At 37.5% G+C, this 19,832-nt stretch overlaps 1 pseudogene; it reads right to left on the bottom strand.

The window, feature by feature from the left end:
• Positions 1-19,444, bottom strand: part of LOC120143163 — a 20,518-nt pseudogene extending 1,074 nt beyond the window's left edge.
• Positions 19,445-19,832: the final 388 nt, after the last annotated feature.

Raw genomic sequence — 19,832 nt, 5'->3', positions numbered from 1 at the left:
TAGTCATCGACCAATTGCAGAAATGGATCAGCCTAAAACAAAGATAAAAGAATAAAGTCAGCTAAGATTTGAATAAGATAAAAATATAGCATGACCATATAAGGGGATTAAGAAAATAAACCAAGAAAATATCAATCAATAGTTCTGCACATACCGTTTTCTCCATAAGTGAAGCTTTAGCATAGGGGAAAAGTGGGGGTATGTTGTAGGCTTTTGATGAGAAGATGATCATAGAAGTAGCAAGGATAAAGAGGGACCTCCTACATGATGGCTGCAGTGGCCCTACCTGTAACACCCCCAACCCATACCCGACCCGGATATGAGTCAGAGATACTACATTGACTTTAAAACATAACTCTTAATAAATAATAGTAAAATATCTGAACTTGTATTTAGAAAATACAATAATATACATACTGTAATATAAGTTTACCAAAATATTCAGAGCATACACAACTTAACCCTTTAATTACATGCCAACTGCTATTTACATAACAAAATGACCTACTGATTAAGTTGCTTCTGATCTGGTGGTTGCAGGAGTAATACTGTCAAGCTGCTTCACTGTCTCGTCTAATTTCCTCGGATCCTACGTGTGAAACACTCACACGCTAAGTCATCGACTTAGTGAGGCAATAATAATTATAAGGCAATGTAATGTAATGAAAATATCAGGATCATATGAGATGAGATGCAACATGTACTTAATCAATGTAGTATACTTCATCAATATCCATACATGTAAGCGTATGACTATAACATTCATGAATCTGTATTAATAAGTTTATTGGCCCATGATAGCATATTGAGAACCTAAGGTATTGGAGTAATGTGAGGTTGTGCACTATGCTGTCACCACAGCTCGTATAAATGCACCGAGTGCCCCGTAGAATTGCACCGTAGTGCATATAATAATGTCCATAAGGACCACATAGAATTCTTTAAGAATATATACATATACTATGATCAAGTATGTGTCTTTCAAGACTTCAACAGGTTCCAAAGGATATACTATGTCCTAAAGAACCGAGTAGAATTGCACCGTAGTGCCATATAATGATGTCCATAAGGACCACGTAGAATTCCTTAAGAATCATATACATATACTATGGATCAAGTATGTGTCTTTCAAGACTTCACACAGGTTCCAAAGGATATACATATGTCCTAAAGAACCGAGTAGACCCTCTACCCTTGGCATGCCAACTATACTATAGTTCTCATCTACATAACATGGGCTTATACATTTCCCGTAGTTCATATCGCGTAGTCATTATTTCCATACCTTTATCACATAGGCATTCATTTACATACCTTTATCACATAGCTCATATAACTTTTTCTGCATATTCATGTCATGCAATACATATAATATGAATTCATGTCATGTAATACATTTAATATAATTTCATGTCATGTATAATATGGAATGTGATCATATGTCAAATATGGAATCTAGACTTATCACAAGTCTAGAACTGAATATAATACTATATTCTCTATGCATATGCACTCACCTATACTTCTTTGCCTTTTCCTCGATCGATCCTACTGTAGATTGTTCCCGAACTCGAGTAGGCTCGGTATCTACATAAACATAATTTTTAAGATGATCATCAGATGTCTATGTCTTGAAATTAAGCTTTAATAGCTTACTAATTTAAGAATTTATAGCTTAGTCTTTCTTTCTTTTCTTTCCTCTTTTTTTTCTCATGGGGAATCGGTTCCCCCCTGGGGGTATCGATTCCCCTCAAGCATTCTGGAATTTCTTATAGATGAGGGGGTATCGGTTCCCCCCTGGGGGTACCGATTCCCCTCTAGCATTCTGGAAATTCATTTCGTTGAGGGGTATCGTCCCCTGAATGGGTACGATTCCCTAACCCAGAAATCCTAATTTGAGCTCGGAAATCATCCCATTTCAGCTCAAACATACATATTTCAATCCCTTTACTACTCTTAGCTCTCATACACTTACTAAACTAATTATTATCCATTAAATACCTCTAAAACCTAGAAATCTAATTCTCCATGTAGAATTTAAGAATCCAACCCAATTTCCAATATGTTCTAATTTGAATTCTAACACCTCATACTTCTTAGTTAGCTTCTTGACAAGTCAAAAATCTTATTCAAACTTCAAAAACTCATTCCTATCAAAATTTCATCTAAAAATTCATTTTCCAAATCATTCTCTAAATCACTTATCTTGTTGTTTTAATGTCATATAAGCTTTCCTTTAGCTTATATAACATCCAAGCTTTCATTTCCAATCTTAAAACTCAAAGAAACTTCCAAGGTTCAGATTCTTACCTCTACTTGCAAGCTCCACGTTGAGAGAAGGAAGAGAAGAAAATAAGGAAGAAGGAAGAAGAAATGGGAGGGTTCTGGAACCTAATGTCACACGTGGTTCTCATATAACCCCATAACATTTTATTTTAATTAAAATTTCCTTACAAATGACCATTTGGTCCCTACCTCCATCTCATATTTACTAACCATACTTTTTAAACTATATAATTATTCTACTTTAATCATCAAATGTTGAAACTTTGCAAATTAATCACTCACCCGACATGGAGGATGTTACAAATCTCTCCCCCTTAAGAAAATTCGTCCTCGAATTTTCATTGCACGAATAAATGAGGGTATTGATGTCGCATATCCTCTTCACGCTCCCACGTTGCTTCTTCTACTCTGTGATTTCTCCACAACACTTTGACCAAAGGAATGGTCTTGTTCCTCAATTGCTTAACTTCATGGGCTAAAATTTGAATCGGTTCTTCCTCATAAGTCATATCCGGTTGTACCTCGATTTCTTCTGGATTTACAACATGAGAGGGATCCGATCGATATCTTCGAAGCATTGAAACGTGAAAGACATCATGTATCTTTTCCATCTCAGGTGGTAAAGCTAGCTGATATGCTACCGGTCCTACTCTCTTTACAATCTCATATGGTCCAATAAACCGAGGACTCAATTTTCCTTTTCGACCAAATCTCAACACTTTCTTCCATGGAGACACTTTTAAAAACACTTTATCTCCAACTTGAAATTCAATTTCTTTCCTTTTAAGATCAGAATAGGACTTTTGCCGATCAGAGGCCACTTTGAGGTTATGCTGAATTATCTGGACCTTTTCTTCTACTTCCTGAATCAAATCCGGACCAAGAACACTTCGGTCTTTGAGTTCATACCAATTTAATGGAGTACGACATTTTCTTCCATATAATGCTTCATATGGGGCCATCTTTATACTAGACTGATAACTATTGTTGTAAGCGAACTCTGCCAGCGGTAAATACTTTTCCCATGATCCTTTAAATTCCATTACGCATGCTCTCAGCATATCTTCCAATATCTGAATAGTTCTCTCCGATTGCCCATCTGTCTGAGGATGAAAAGCCGTACTAAAGTTTAAACGAGTCCCCAACGCTCCATGCAAAGATTTCCAGAATCTAGAAGTGAATCGAGGGTCTCGATCAGAGACTATGGAAACAGGTACTCCATGCAATCTAATAACTTCTCTAATATACAGCTCTGCATACTTCTCCATAGAGAAATCCGTTCTAACAGGGAGGAAATGCGCTGACTTAGTTAATCGATCAACAATTACCCAGATTGATTCTCTTTTGTTCGGAGTCAAAGGTAACCCCGAAACAAAATCCATCACAACATTTTCCCATTTCCATTGAGGAATGAAAAGCGGTTGCAATAATCCTGATGGAACTTGATGCTCGGCTTTGACTTGTTGACATATCAAACACTTAGACACAAATTCGGTGATGCTTCGCTTCATCCCTGACCACCAAAATCGATCCTTCAAATCCATATACATCTTGGTTACACCCGGGTGCATCGTTAACGGACTGCAATGAGCCTCTATTAATATTTCTTTCTTCAAGTCGTCATTGTCGGGTATTACAATTCTTCCTTGACAATATAGATTTCCATCTGACTTAATCTCAAAGTCTTTAATCTCTTTGTTCTTTACTTGTTCAATTCTTTTCAAACACATTTCATCTTTATTTTGCAATTCCCCTATTCGTTCCAACCATGCTGGTTTAAGGGTTAATTCCACACAAAGACCACCGTCTCCCGTTAAAGATAATCTTGCATCCATAGCTCGTAAAGCTGCAAACGTCTTTTTACTCAGAGCATCTGCTACCACATTAGCCTTTCCGGGATGATAGTCAATTATCACATCATAATCCTTTAAGAAATCTACCCATCTACGTTGCCTCAAATTCAATTCTTTTTGAGTCATCAGGTACTTCAGACTCTTATGATCCGTATATAAGTAACAACGTTCCCCATAAAGATAATGACGCCAAATCCTGAGAGCGAATACTACAACAGCCATTTCTAAATCATGAGTGGGGTAATTCCTTTCATGTGGTTTCAACTGTCTCGATGCGTATGCTACCACTTTTCCTTCTTGCATTAATACACACCCCCAACCCGTTATGGGATGCGTCACTGTATACTACAAAATTCTTGCCAGATTCCGGTTGAACCAATATCGGAGTTTCCGTCAGAATTCTCTTTAAAGCTTCGAAACTTTCTTGACATTCAGAAATCCAAACAAATGGTACGTTCTTTCTCATTAGCTTTGTTAGAGGCAGCACAATCATAGAGAAATTCTTAACGAATCTTCGATAGTAACCGGCAAGTCCAAGAAAACTCCGAACTTCAGACACATTCTTAAGAACTTCCCAATCCATTATAGCTTTAACTTTCTGAGGGTCTACTCTAATCCCAACTGCCGAGATCACATGCCCCAGGAAAATTACTTCCTTTAACCAGAACTCACACTTGGACAATTTGGCATACAACTTTTTATCTCTTAAAATTTGCAAGACGATCCTCAGATGTGTGCTATGCTCTTCATGGGATTTCGAGTACACCAGTATGTCATCAATAAAAACAACAACAAACTGGTCCAGATAGGGCTGAAAAATCCTGTTCATGAGATCCATGAAAGCAGCAGGTGCATTCGTTACTCCGAATGGCATTACTATGAATTCATAATGACCATATCTCGTTCTGAAAGCTGTCTTCGGAATATCTTTCTCCTGGATCTTCAATTGATGATAACCCGAACGTAGATCAATCTTCGAAAATACCGAAGCTCCTTTTAGTTGATCAAACAAGTCATCAATGCGCGGAAGGGGATACTTGTTCTTGATAGTCACCTTATTGAGCTGTCGATAGTCAATGCAAAGACGCATTGATCCATCCTTCTTTTTAACATATAACACCGGAGCTCCCCAAGGCGATACACTTGGTCGGATAAATCCCTTCTCTAGCAACTCTTGTAATTGATTCTTTAACTCTTGCAATTCTTTCGGAGCCATTCGATAAGGTGCCATTGCAATCGGAGCTGTTCCCGGCATTATTTCAATTTGGAATTCTACCTCTCTATCCGGAGGTAATCCTGGCAATTCAGCAGGAAAAACATCAGGGAACTCTCGAACTATTGGAATTTCCTCTAACCTTTTCTCTTGAGCTCTTGAATCAATCACATTTGCAAGAAAACCCTGACATCCTTGTAGCAATAATTTCTTGGCAGACATCACTGATATTACATTTGCTAAAGGATTAAACTTTTCACTGCTCACACTTATCTCTATTCCTTCTGGACTTTTCAGAGTTACCTTTTTCAATCTGCAACTAACATCTCCATAATACCGGAACAACCAATCCATTCCCAGAATCACTTCAAACTCGTCAAAGGGTAATTCCATCAGATTAGCAGGGAATTCAATTCCCTGAATCTTTATGGGACACCCCTTACAAACTTTATTCACCCGGGCACTATTGCCTAACGGAGTTGTTACTATAATCTCATTACTCGTAGCTTCTAAGGGAATCCCCAACTCCTTTACTAACTTACTTGTAATATAAGAATAATTAGAACCCGGATCAATCAGTACCAATACTAATTTATCATACAACTGAAAAGTACCTGTTATAATATCAGGGTCATCACGGTCTTCACTTGTCTTTAGGTTGTATACTCGAGCAGTGGATCGAACTTCAGGTTGAGCAGAGAATTCAGACGGGTTCCTTCCTCTGCCTCTTCCTCGTCCTCTTTGTGAGGAAGAACCAGCTCTTCCAGATGGTGCCGGCTCACCAACAATCAATGGACAATCACGGACAAAATGTCCGGCCTCTCCACATCGAAAACAAGTCCCAGCTGCCATACGACAAGTTCCATAATGGTTTTTCCCACACTGCTGACACTGTCTCCCTTGACCCGGAGTAGATCTCCCAGCACCAGATTCCACTGACTGCATCTGTCTAGGTCTTGCCTGACTTGCTCCCCTAGCAGACGATGCAACTGATTCTGATCTAGTTTGTGATCTAAATCCCGAGTCTCTTCCCCTTTTTGTTGGTACTGAGCCAGAAGAAGTAGTCGTCCTCTTTGATGTCTGAACTCTTGAGTCCCCAAATCGTTCATTCTGAGCCCTTTCAAGAGCTTTTGCACGATTGATCACCTCCTGGAACGAGGACAAGTTTAATACTATCAACATTTCTTTAAGTCTAGGGCGCAAGCCCTCCACGAACCATTCACAAGCATCTTTCTCAGTAGGCACAAGCTCAACTGCAAACCTGCTCAGCTTATTAAACTCACATTCGTACTCATATACAGAGCGGCTCATCTGCTTCAAATTCATAAACTCCTGCTTCATTTGTCGGATAAATTGATCTCCAATATACTTGCTTTTAAATTCTTCTAAAAACAAAGACCAAGTCAACTGGTCGGTGGACATCCTCATGGTGACGTTCGTCCACCATATCCTCGCCTGACCCCTCAATAAAGACACAGCTCCATCTAATTTCTCCACTTCGGAACAGTGGAGACCATCTAACATGATTTTCAAATCATTCAACCAAAGATCCGCTGACACCGGACCTTCCTCAGCTTCTCCCTTAAATTCGGGAGCTCCTAAACTTCTCAACTCTTTTGCTACATTAATTCTTGGAGTTAGTGGAGCAGGAGGTTGAAGACGCGTCAGAATAGCGTCTAACGTTCTGAAGAACGTATCTTGATCTTGCACAGGCACTCCTTGAGATGCCCGTTCTTCACTCTGCCTGGCCAGGGCAGGTGAATTACTGCTTTCAGCATGCCTATCTTCTCCCGCTTCACTTCGGGAGCTATTATGTCCGGACATCTAATAAGAATAAACACATTATCCTATTAGCAAAACAGCATACTCATACTATACCAGATCAGAAGTTCTCACTATTTGTTGGCATGTATTCCATTTAAAGACTCCATAGACTCTGGTTTATGCCTAGAATCGGCTAAACCATAGCTCTGATACCATTAAATGTAACACCCCCAACCCATACCCGACCCGGATATGAGTCAGAGATACTACATTGACTTTAAAACATAACTCTTAATAAATAATAGTAAAATATCTGAACTTGTATTTAGAAAATACAATAATATACATACTATAATATAAGTTTACCAAAATATTCAGAGCATACACAACTTAACCCTTTAATTACATGCCAACTGCTATTTACATAACAAAATGACCTACTGATTAAGTTGCTTCTGATCTGGTGGTTGCAGGAGTAATACTGTCAAGCTGCTTCACCTGTCTCGTCTAATTTCCTCGGATCCTACGTGTGAAACACTCACACGCTAAGTCATCGACTTAGTGAGGCAATAATAATTATAAGGCAATGTAATGTAATGAAAATATCAGGATCATATGAGATGAGATGCAAACATGTACTTAATCAATGTAGTATACTTCATCAATATCTATACCTGTAAGCGTATGGCTGTAACATTCATGAATCTGTATTAATAAGTTTATTGGCCCATGATAGCATATTGAGAACCTAAGGTATTGGAGTAATGTGAGGTTGTGCACTATGCTGTCACCACAGCTCGTATAAATGCACCGAAGTGCCCCGTAGAATTGCACCGTAGTGCCATATAATAATGTCCATAAGGACCACATAGAATTCTTTAAGAATCATATACATATACTATGGATCAAGTATGTGTCTTTCAAGACTTCACACAGGTTCCAAAGGATATACATATGTCCTAAAGAACCGAGTAGAATTGCACCGTAGTGCCATATAATGATGTCCATAAGGACCACGTAGAATTCCTTAAGAATCATATACATATACTATGGATCAAGTATGTGTCTTTCAAGACTTCACACAGGTTCCAAAGGATATACATATGTCCTAAAGAACCGAGTAGACCCTCTACCCTTGGCATGCCAACTATACCTATAGTTCTCATCTACATAACATGGGCTTATACATTTCCCGTAGTTCATATCGCGTAGTCATATTATTTCCATACCTTTATCACATAGGCATATCATTTACATACCTTTATCACATAGCTCATATAACTTTTTCTGCATATTCATGTCATGCAATACATATAATATGAATTCATGTCATGTAATACATTTAATATAATTTCATGTCATGTATCATAATATGGAATGTGATCATATGTCAAAATATGGAATCTAGACTTATCACAAGTCTAGAACTGAATATAATACTATATTCATGCTATGCATATGCACTCACCTATACTTCTTTGCCTTTTCCTCGATCGATCCTACTTGTAGATTGTTCCCGAACTCGAGTAGGCTCGGTATCTACATAAACATAATTTTTAAGATGATCATCAGATGTCTATGTCTTGAAATTAAGCTTTAATAGCTTACTAATTTAAGAAATTTATAGCTTAGTCTTTCTTTCTTTTCTTTCCTCTTTTTTTTCTCATGGGGGAATCGGTTCCCCCCTGGGGGTATCGATTCCCCTCAAGCATTCTGGAATTTCTTATACGATGAGGGGGTATCGGTTCCCCCCTGGGGGTACCGATTCCCTTCTAGCATTCTGGAAATTCATTTCGTTGAGGGGGTATCGGTTCCCCTTGAATGGGTACCGATTCCCCTAACCCAGAAATCCTAATTTGAGCTCGGAAATCATCCCATTTCAGCTCAAACATACATATTTCAATCCCTTTACTACTCTTAGCTCTCATACACTTACTTAAACTAATTATTATCCATTAAATACCTCTAAAACCTAGAAATCTAATTCTCCATGTAGAATTTAAGAATCCAACCCAATTTCCAATATGTTCTAATTTGAATTCTAACACCTCATACTTCTTAGTTAGCTTCTTGACAAGTCAAAAATCTTATTCAAACTTCAAAAACTCATTCCTATCAAAATTTCATCTAAAAATTCATTTTCCAAATCATTCTCTAAATCACTTATCTTGTTGTTTTAATGTCATATAAGCTTTCCTTTAGCTTATATAACATTCAAGCTTTCATTTCCAATCTTAAAACTCAAAGAAACTTCCAAGGTTCAGATTCTTACCTCTACTTGCAAGCTCCACGTTGAGAGAAGGAAGAGAAGAAAATAAGGAAGAAGGAAGAAGAAATGGGAGGGTTCTGGAACCTAATGTCACACGTGGTTCTCATATAACCCCATAACATTTTATTTTAATTAAAATTTCCTTACAAATGACCATTTGGTCCCTACCTCCATCTCATATTTACTAACCATACTTTTTAAACTATATAATTATTCTACTTTAATCATCAAATGTTGAAACTTTGCAAATTAATCACTCACCCGACATGGAGGATGTTACACTACCAAAAATCAACGACATCGTTAAATGAAAAGATGGATCCAGAGGATGAAATTAAAAAGATGATTAGCTCTGAGTCATTAAAATTTTAGTATATCCTCTTCAAAACTATCCTATGTGATTCTGATTTCTGTTTTTACCGTTTTCTGTTTATTTCCAAAACAATAATTTGAGAATTTGAATTTGCTCCCTATTTTTTTCTTTAGTTCTTACTCATGTAATCTAGTTTCTGCACTACATTAACTTAGCAAAATAGTGTTACTGTCCTAAAAAAGGAAAAATCAATCGGAAACTTTATAAGAGGATCAATAAGAAGAAAAACAAATTTATTAATTGAACTAAATAAGCATAGAGTTACATCTACCTCCATTCATTACTTTTTAATCATTGTAATGGTGTTTAAGATCACGTAATATGTTCAGTAATAAACAAAGGCCTACCTCCTTCCAGAGATATGCTTCTTAAGGAAAAGGCCAGCTGAAAGCTTCGAATCATAGCATCATTACAGGAGTTCTGCAAAACATGATGCAAAGTAAGAAAACACCTGAATTGAAAGAGTGAACTATCTTTTAAAGTATATCTGAAGATGAATGCATAATTCGTCTAAAAAGCAGTAAAACTATTTAAGAAGAAGAAACTTCAAGTAATTAATTTGGAAAAGAGAAAAGAAAAAAAAAGTAAATGGGAGAAGTAGCTCTCTGATTGATCAATATCACATTTTTGTGTCCACAAAAATCAAGCACTATTTTTTTATAATAAGAACATGTTTATAATATTTTAGTACCCACTAATTCAAAAAATAGAATAGAGAAGTTTGAAGTAGTTGTGCAATATTTTAGTGTACACAAATATGATGAAAAATATCATATTTGCATTCCAAATTCCCTTAAAAGCACATAAACTTCCTGTTATGCCCTTCAAATGTGTCCATCCGTTTCCAAGAGTTGGCAGTTCTTAAGATTCATTAAATAGATTCTAGCCCTTATTGTTTCTATATTATTTAGAAGCCATAATTGTATGAACTGAAGCAACTTGTACATAAATATCAAGGAAACATAGCCATACTTGGTAAAACTTAGATGGTCATGGGTTTTATCCAAGTCAAGGAACAGTAGCTTGCAACAAATTTATTAATCAATTAGTACAGATTGGATATTGCAAAGGCTAAATATAGGGGACGACCTCAACCCAGTTTACACCATTTGCAAATATTAAGATTTAAACCTTTATTTTGCTTAAAAGATCTAATGTCTTATCCTATTAGACTAACCGATCGTTGGTAATTATTCAAATATATTTGACTTAGCAAATCCTTAAATTCAACCTCACACACATCAAGTAATTGACGACCGAAAACTATCTAGAACTTACTCCAGGTAAATAAAAGGAATAATTGCCCAATAACCACATATATTTTGCTCCACCTTGCATTATATTGCAAAATATAATATATATACAGAAACATACATGCACATGCGTGCTTGTTTGTACGTATAGATAGATGCATGACAAACAGACTTTTTAAGAAAGCTTATAAGAAAAGAAGGATGCATCATGAATTCTAATTCATGGAGTCACTAAGAATAATGTAATACCTTTGTTCGTGCAAATAGTAACACCAGACTGTAGGTATGAGCAATTGCTTCAAAATTTTCAGGCATATTTAAAGGAGAGAGAGATTGTGCCCAAATAGATGAAAGCATAAGAGTTATTTGATGACTGCTCAATCGAAGAGGTAAAGCCTAAAATGGGTTGACAAACAAAAAGAAAGTTCACGTCAGATAAAGGAAAGGAAAAAAATAATTGTGCATGGCTGATTGAAAGGCAAGAATGTGAAGGCATAACTAGATCTTCAACTGAACTATTCGTTGATTTTTCATCTTCTATTGTAGATGGTTGATTCATCTTTATACTGTAAGCTCGGCTGTAACTTGACTTGAGCCGGTTCAGCATGCTTGGACTATGAAGTTTTTCACTGTCAGCACCTACAGTCCCATTTTCATTTATGGTTGATGGTTGCTTTTTAGAAGTCAACCTGTCTTGCATGGAAAAGCCATTGGTGTTCCCAACCTTGTTGTCCCCAGATATTTCTATATCTTCCGTACCCAACTTCTGAAAGAGTGCAGCCGAAGAGGAAAATACGGAAACAGTTCTTGAGAGTGTCTTCTGCAAATTAGAGGCTTTCTTTGAAGAAGGCGTAGCAGTATGAGGACAAGGGCAAATAGATGAAGGAACCAGAACAACGGAAAATATGCGGTGAGCACCAACTCTTGTTTCATGGTCTCCACAGACCATCGCTAGAAGCAATTGGTGAAACAATGCCTCAGGAAAAGCCTACAAGGTTCATATTTAAAAAAGAAAGACAAAAAGGGGACTAAAACAAAAGAGGCATATATCCTGCACAGTAAGTAAAATCCTTATTAGCCTTGCCTTATTTTGGTATGATAGATTTGGAACAGATGCCATAATTTGAGCAGTACGATAAACTGCAGAAATCAAGGTTCTGGCCATAAGAGTAATGTTTGGTACGTTCTCCAGCATCACAGCCATCATATCAAGGACAGGACCTGCATCCCCAACCTGCCATTGCAAGGTATCTTAGTTATACATTTAATTTCAAATAATTTCAAGCTGCAACTACAGTATAATGAAGATATTGTATTCATGAGTTAGGTTGGAATTATCTTGCCCTGTCCATATGTCACATCTTATTTGTATCAATTGTATATCTTTTGAACAATATTTCAATTATAGATAACATTTATATACCAGTTACTGACGTGGAAACCAACGTCGCCTTGTTTGATAACTGCACAAGGCACTCATCTACAGCTGCTCGAAAATTTTGGTTGTATCCAATCACCTCAGCTCCCAGATTGGAATCATCAAGTGAACAGTGTATACTTTTCCGTAGGTGTCTTGTAATATCAGTTAATGCACCAATTATAGCCACAGAAGGCTGAACCTTTGTTTATTGAGCAAGGGAAGTGGCAACGTGCACAATATGTAGCTGCATACTGGGCTTCTTCAGTACATTCTTGTGGTCAAGATGCTTTATTAAGATGGACAGCAAAAAGTGTGTGTTTTCCCCTGTAGAATAGCGCAACAAAATTCACTCAAAAGATTAAAATTAATTCTATTGGAGAGAAAGGCTCCTTAAACTTTAAAAGGCAACAATTCATATCAATCTAAAGAAGGAAAGTACCGCATTTTTCAATTATCAACTGCATGCCTTTCAAGACAGAAATAGCTACCCCATCCTGGATAGACCACAGTTCCTCATTATAAAAAAAACGAAACAAAGATTCCAAGACACGTCGGACAGTTGTAGCTTCCTTAGCTAACTTGGCCATATTATGTAGACAAACTCTAGACCAAAATCTGGGATTCTCCACCTCCTCCCTATAATATTAACCGGAAAAGGGAATTGCATATTAGTCATTAAGCATTCTGTTGAAAAATGCATGGCTTCTAGATGGCTTTTGGTGGCTATATGATTTCAAAGGTGGCTAAATAGGGGCTGCTAATTTTTCAAAGTTAGGCAGCCCATTATCTTTGAATTTAAGCAATGAGAAAATTATTTTTAGTCATTGGACTTTAGGGTATTTACAAAGATTGGTCCCTAAGTTTCAACTATAAATACCCTAGCTCATTTAGCTTCAAAATCATCTCAAAAATCATTTCTTTCTCCCAATACTAGAGAGCTTTCTTGTGAGTAGTGAGTGTTTTGTAAACACCTGTAAAATTTCTCTCTTAGTAAAAGATCTGCAGCAGTCCGGAGACGTAAGCAAAATTGGCTGAACTCCGTTATCAATTTCGGGTATTATTTTTCCGCTTTTATTTCGCATTCTCATTAATCTGGTTATATAGAAATTACTTGTACTCGGTTTATTTCCTAACAACTGGTATCAGAGCTTTTGGTTGTGAATTTTGTCAATTTTTTCTGTGAGTTTACTATTCACGTGAATAGTGAATTTTGTGAATAGTGAAATTTTGTCGGCGATACGAATTTGTCGACGGAGGTGTTCAAATACACGGCGGTTCACAGAAATTGTCAAAAACGATTCAAAGAAGCTAGATTCGAGTGGGAGCGATGGCTGCAGACGAAGGGAAGGTGAAAATTGAAAAGTTCGATGGTGCGGATTTTGGCTTTTGGAAGATGCAGATCGAAGATTTTATGTACCAGAAAAATCTATATCAACCCCTCTCAGGAAAACAACCAGAGGGCATGAAGAATGAAGACTGGGCTCTTCTCGACCGACAAGCCCTCAGAGTTATTCGACTGACGTTATCCCGCAATGTTGCTTTCAACATAGCAAAGGAAAAGACCACGGCGGGTCTTATGGCGGCTCTCTCCAGTATGTATGAGAAGCCATCGGCCTCAAACAAAGTTCATTTGATGAGGCAATTATTCAATTTGCGGATGACGGAAGGGGCTCGGTGGCACAACACCTAAATGAACTCAACACAATCACAACCCAGTTGAGTTCAGTGGAAATTGAATTCGATGATGAAGTTCGAGCTTTAATTCTCTTATCATCTCTACCAGACAGTTGGAATGCTAATGTTACAGCAGTCAGTAGTTCGTCGGGAAACAACAAATTAAAATTCGACGATGTTCGGGATCTGGTACTGAGCGAAGAAATTCGACGGAGAGAATCGGGTGAAGCATCAACCTTCTCAGCCTTGCACACGGAGTCTAGAGGGAGAACTTCAGAAAGAAATTCAAATCGTGGCAGATCGAAATCCATAAGGGGAAAATCAAGAACAGTAAATAAAGATTTTACCTGTTATAATTGCGGCAAGAAGGGTCACTTTAAAAGAGATTGCCGAGCACCGAAGAAAAATACTGGCGCATAGGAATCTGCAAACATGACGGAGGAGACAGGTGATGCCATGATTTTAAGCGTCAACAGTCCGATTGAATCATGGATCTTGGATTCAGGGGCATCTTTCCACTCCACCCCATGCCGAGAAATCATGGAGAACTATCTCAGTGGTGATTTTGGGAAGGTTCATCTAGCTGATGATGAAACCTTGAAGATCGTCGGAAAATGAGACATCCGACTAAAGCTGCCAAACCAGACCACCTGGAAGCTGACAGGAGTGAGACATATTCATGGCCTCAAAAGAAATCTGATTTCTGTTGGACAGCTTGATGGAGAAGGATATAGTACAACTTTTTCAGGCTGTGAATGGAAGATTACCAAAGGAGCACTCGTCATTGCTCGTGGTAAGAAGACTGGTACTCTCTATGTAACCTCAAATTTAGAGAATATCATTGCAGTAGCAGATGCTGATGGAAAATCAAACCTATGGCACCAAAGGCTTGGCCATATGAGCGAGAAAGGAATGAAGATACTTCTGTCAAAAGGGAAGCTGCCGGATCTAAAGAATGTGGATGTCGGACTATGCGAGGATTGCATCTTTGGAAAACAAAAGAAAGTCAGCTTTGCAAAGATTGGCAAGACACCCAAGGCAGAAAGGTTAGAGTTGGTTCATACTGATGTATGGGGACCATCCCCAGTTCCATCTCTTGCAGGCTCACTATATTATGTCACCTTCATCGATGATTCAACAAGGAAGGTGTGGGTTTATTTTCTGAAGAAGAAATCAGAAGTCTTTGATACCTTCAGAAAATGGAAGGCCATGGTGGAAAATGAGACTGGTTTGAAAGTCAAGCGGTTGAGGTCTGACAATGGAGGAGAGTACAGAGACAGTAGATTCAGAGATTTCTGCGCAAACAATGGGATTAAGATGGAGAAAACAATTCCCATAACACCGCAGCAGAATGTCGTAGCAGAGCGCATGAACATAACTCTGAATGAACGTGCCAGAAGCATAAGGATACATGCCGAATTGCCCAAATTTCTTTGGATGGCGGAATACCAGAGGAAGCTTGGAGCAAGAAAGAAATAAACTTTTCACACTTAAGAGTGTTTGGTTGTATTTCTTATGTACACATAAACTCTGCTAAAAGAAGTAAACTTGATGCCAAGTCCAACAAATGTGTCTTTGTTGGTTACGGTGGTGATGAGTTCGGTTACCGGTTTTGGGACTACGAAAATCGAAAGATCATCAGAAGCAGAGACATCATTTTCAATGAAAATGTGATGTACAAAGACAGGTCAACCGCAGAATCAAGTAATACCGAAGCTGAAACAAAGGAATTTGTTGAGTTCGAGGAGATTTCTGGAAATGATGTTCAGATCAGTCCTGAAGCAGTTCAAGAGGAAGAACCAAGCACACCAGAACTGAGACGCTCCTCCAGAATTCCTAAACCAACCCAACGGTATTCGCCTTCTTTGCACTACTTGTTGCTGACTGACAATGGTGAACCAGAGTGCTATGATGAAGCAATGCAAGTGGAGGATTCAATCAAGTAGGAGTCTTCCATGAAAGATGAGATGGACTCGATTATGTCAAATCAGACGTGGGAATTAGTTGAATTACCACCAGGCAAGAAAGCGCTCCATAACAATAAGTGGATTTACAGGATCAAAGAAGAGCACGATGGGAGCAAACACTACAAAGCAAGATTGGTTGTCAAAGGCTTTCAGCAAAAAGAAGGTATTGACTACAATGAAATTTTCTCTCCAATTGTAAAACTGTCTACAATCAGACTGGTGTTGAAAATTGTAGCTGCAGAGAATTTACATCTTGAGCAATTAGATGTGAAGACAGCTTTCCTTCATGGTGATTTGGAGGAAGAAATCTATATGAGGCAGCCAGAAGGCTTCATAGAGGCAGGCAAGAAAAACCTGGTATGCAGGTTGAAGAAGAGCTTGTATGGTTTAAAACAAGCTCCTAGACAGTGGTACAAAAAGTTTGATAGTTTCATGAGTAGTAGTGGTTTTACCAGATGCCAAGCAGATCATTGTTGCTACATCAAGAAGTTCGACAATAGCTTCATTATTTTATTGTTGTACGTTGATGACATGTTCGTTGCATGTTCAGACATGCAAGAGATTATAAACTTGAAGCAAAAATTGTCAAAGCAATTTGCAATGAAAGATCTGGGCGCTGCAAAGCAGATTCTTGGGATGAGGATTAAGAGAGACACAAAGTCGGGGACTTTGATGTTATCACAGGCTGAGTACATCAACAAAGTACTCTCCAGGTTCAATATGCAAGATGCTAAACCAGTAAGTACACCTTTGGGTGTTCATTTTAGACTCTCTAAAGAACAGTCACCAAAGACGGAGGAAGAACGTGCATACATGGTGAGGGTGCCGTATGCCTCAGCAATTGGAAGTCTAATGTATGCCATGGTTTGTACTAGACCAGATATTTCTCATGCAGTGGGAGCTGTTAGTAGGTACATGAATAATCCAGGCAAGGTACACTGGGAAGCAGTCAAATGGATCCTCAGATATTTGCGGGGTACCACAAACAAAGCACTTTGTTTCAAAGGTAGAGATACGATACTGACAGGCTATGTAGATGCTGACTTAGCCGGAAATGTCGACATTAGAAGAAGCACTACAGGGTATGTCTATACTCTAGGAGAAACTGCAGTGAGTTGGGTTTCTCAACTACAGAAGATAGTTGCTCTCTCCACAACTGAAGCAGAATATGTCGCTGTTACGGAAGCCAGCAAGGAGATGGTTTGGCTCCAAAGTTTCTTGGAAGAGTTAGGCAAGAAACAAGAAAACAATGTCTTGTATTGCGACAGTCAAAGTGCTATCCATCTAGCGAAGAATCCGTCTTTTCATTCCAGGACGAAGCACATACAATTGCGATATCATTTTATCCGGTCTTTTCTGGAAGATGGGATTTTGAAACTTGAAAAGATCAGTGGAGCTCAAAATCCAGCAGAGATGTTAACAAAGACGGTGACTACGGACAAACTGAAGTTGTGTTCAGCTTCAGTTGGCATGCTAGAGTAATCAAGACCAGAAAGCTGCTGCATTGATCGAGGTGTGAAGACATATTAAAATCAGTCTTCAAGTGGGAGATTGTTGAAAAATACATGGCTTTTGGTGGCTATATGATTTCAAAGGTGGCTAAATAGGGGCTGTTAATTTTTCAAAGTTAGGCAGCCCATTATCTTTGAATTTAAGTAATGAGAAAATTATTTTTAGTCATTGGACTTTAGGGTATTTACAAAGATTGGTCCCTAAGTTTCAACTATAAATACCCTAGCTCATTTAGCTTCAAAATCATCCCAAAAATCATTTCTTTCTCCCAATACTAGAGAGCTTTCTTGTGAGTAGTGAGTGTTTTGTAAACACCTGTAAAATTTCTCTCTTAGTAAAAGATCTGCAGCAGTCCGGAGACGTAAGCAAAATTGGATGAACTCCGTTATCAATTTCAGGTATTATTTTTCCGCTTTTATTTCGAATTCTCACTAATCTGGTTATAGGGAAATTACTTGTACTCGGTTTATTTCCTAACACATTCCCCAAGTATAGAAACTACAACAATCGAAAGTTGGAGACGAAGAATTACGCAGGCACATTAAATTCTCCATTCTCAGTCACAATACTCCTCCAAGAAAGTGTTGTAATGGCATCTGTGGAAGAGAAATTGTCTTTAATAGAGGAGTTATGTGTGTCTTGCTTGTCATTGATATTATCATCTGATGTTTCTAAACCTCTGTAATTTTCCAAGACTGCTGAAACAACCTGGTGTTTTTTGGGGAAATTTTAAGCAACCTTAAATAAAGTACATTGGAACATGAAAATTGAAGCACGTATCAAATAGACAGATACAAGCTAGCGGGCGTACTCTAAATATAGCACTTTATAGCTAACAATGTTGTAGATAGTACAGACAGAGCAAAACAACTTAGTAAATTCTTATTTCAACCAGATTATGATATATGAGAGGTTCTCATTAAGTTTATTGGTGGTTTTAAGTCCGTTGTTCATTAATTATCATTTACTTCCATGATGTTTTGAAGTTACAATTGTAGTATATAGATTGTAGGTAAAAAGTCTTTCCATAAGTAGAGATTTTATAATCCACGTTGATTATCAAAGGTGGGACATTGCGTAAGAGTTTTAGTTGGAGTAAAATTACTCATTTTATTACGTCGAAGGTTCTAAATTAATGTTATTTTCTTGTTTTGTTGTCAAAGCCTTATGCTAGTGATTTCTTCAACTAAGTGTAACCACTTACAATTCCACAATAAATCACAGATTTTTGTATCCACTTTTTTCTTCTTCTCCAACATAGTAATCACATGAAGAGTGACATCAAGCATTTTTAAACAACCTTCAAAGTGTTCAATTCCTGTTTTGTTAAGAAGCATAGTCTTCAACCTAGCTCCCTATTCATATCTCAACTTAATGATGAAAATTTATGAAACTGCACCAGCATGGCATTCCATACCACAAAATGGCACCAAGAGAGATAGAAATAAGTATACAAATAATTTTAAAAAAAATATAGTGTCCAAAGAAAACTCACATTATCAAATTCTGCTTAGACGTGAGAGAATTCTCCCATGAACCAAACCTGTCAGAAGAAATACAAGTTTGTAAAAGAAATAAATCTTTTATTACAATTATGTTTGTTAGTTTCATTCTTCTTTATTATTATGGTGGAAAACTAAATTATCTAAATCTAATAGTAAGGACAAGTTATTATATATAATTAGTAATAATCTAAAGAGATAAGACAAGTTTTAGTTCCCTAGTTTGACAATTTTTCTCAACTTGCTCCCTGAATTTTGTTTTGGTCCATATTAGTCTATGAAAACTCTCATTTTAGTCTTTTTGATGATGTGGCATTTCTGAGATGATGCTACGTGGCACACTCTTCCTGTGCGACATCATTGAAAGGACTTAAAATGGGCCACAAATCCAAGTTCATGGAATGTGGAGCAAAAAAAGTGCAGGGCCAAATTGGGAGAAGTTGTCAAGTTAAAAGATTAAAAGTTGCTTTATCCCTAATATAAAAACAAAACAAAAAGAGCATCAATCATTTTGAACCATGTAATAATGAACATGGGAACTTGACTAGAGAGAAAAAGTATGATATTAGAGTTTCTATCCGAATTTTGAAGAAGCTAAAGGTTACCATACAACTCTAGAAGGTCCCACTTTTTGTCACCATTGATTTGATTATTTCCTGATATAAACAATTTAAAATATAAGATTATTTTGGACTCCCATTTTTTAATTTCTAAATCCGTCACTGATTGTGTGACATCATTATCGT

Source organism: Hibiscus syriacus, unplaced genomic scaffold (genome assembly GCF_006381635.1).
Source record: "Hibiscus syriacus cultivar Baekdansim isolate YM2019G1 unplaced genomic scaffold, ASM638163v2 tig00110833_pilon, whole genome shotgun sequence".
In the NCBI taxonomy this organism is placed as follows: Eukaryota; Viridiplantae; Streptophyta; class Magnoliopsida; order Malvales; family Malvaceae; genus Hibiscus; species Hibiscus syriacus.
Note: the sequence above shows the minus strand (reverse complement) of the source record. Positions and strands in the feature narration are given on the sequence as shown.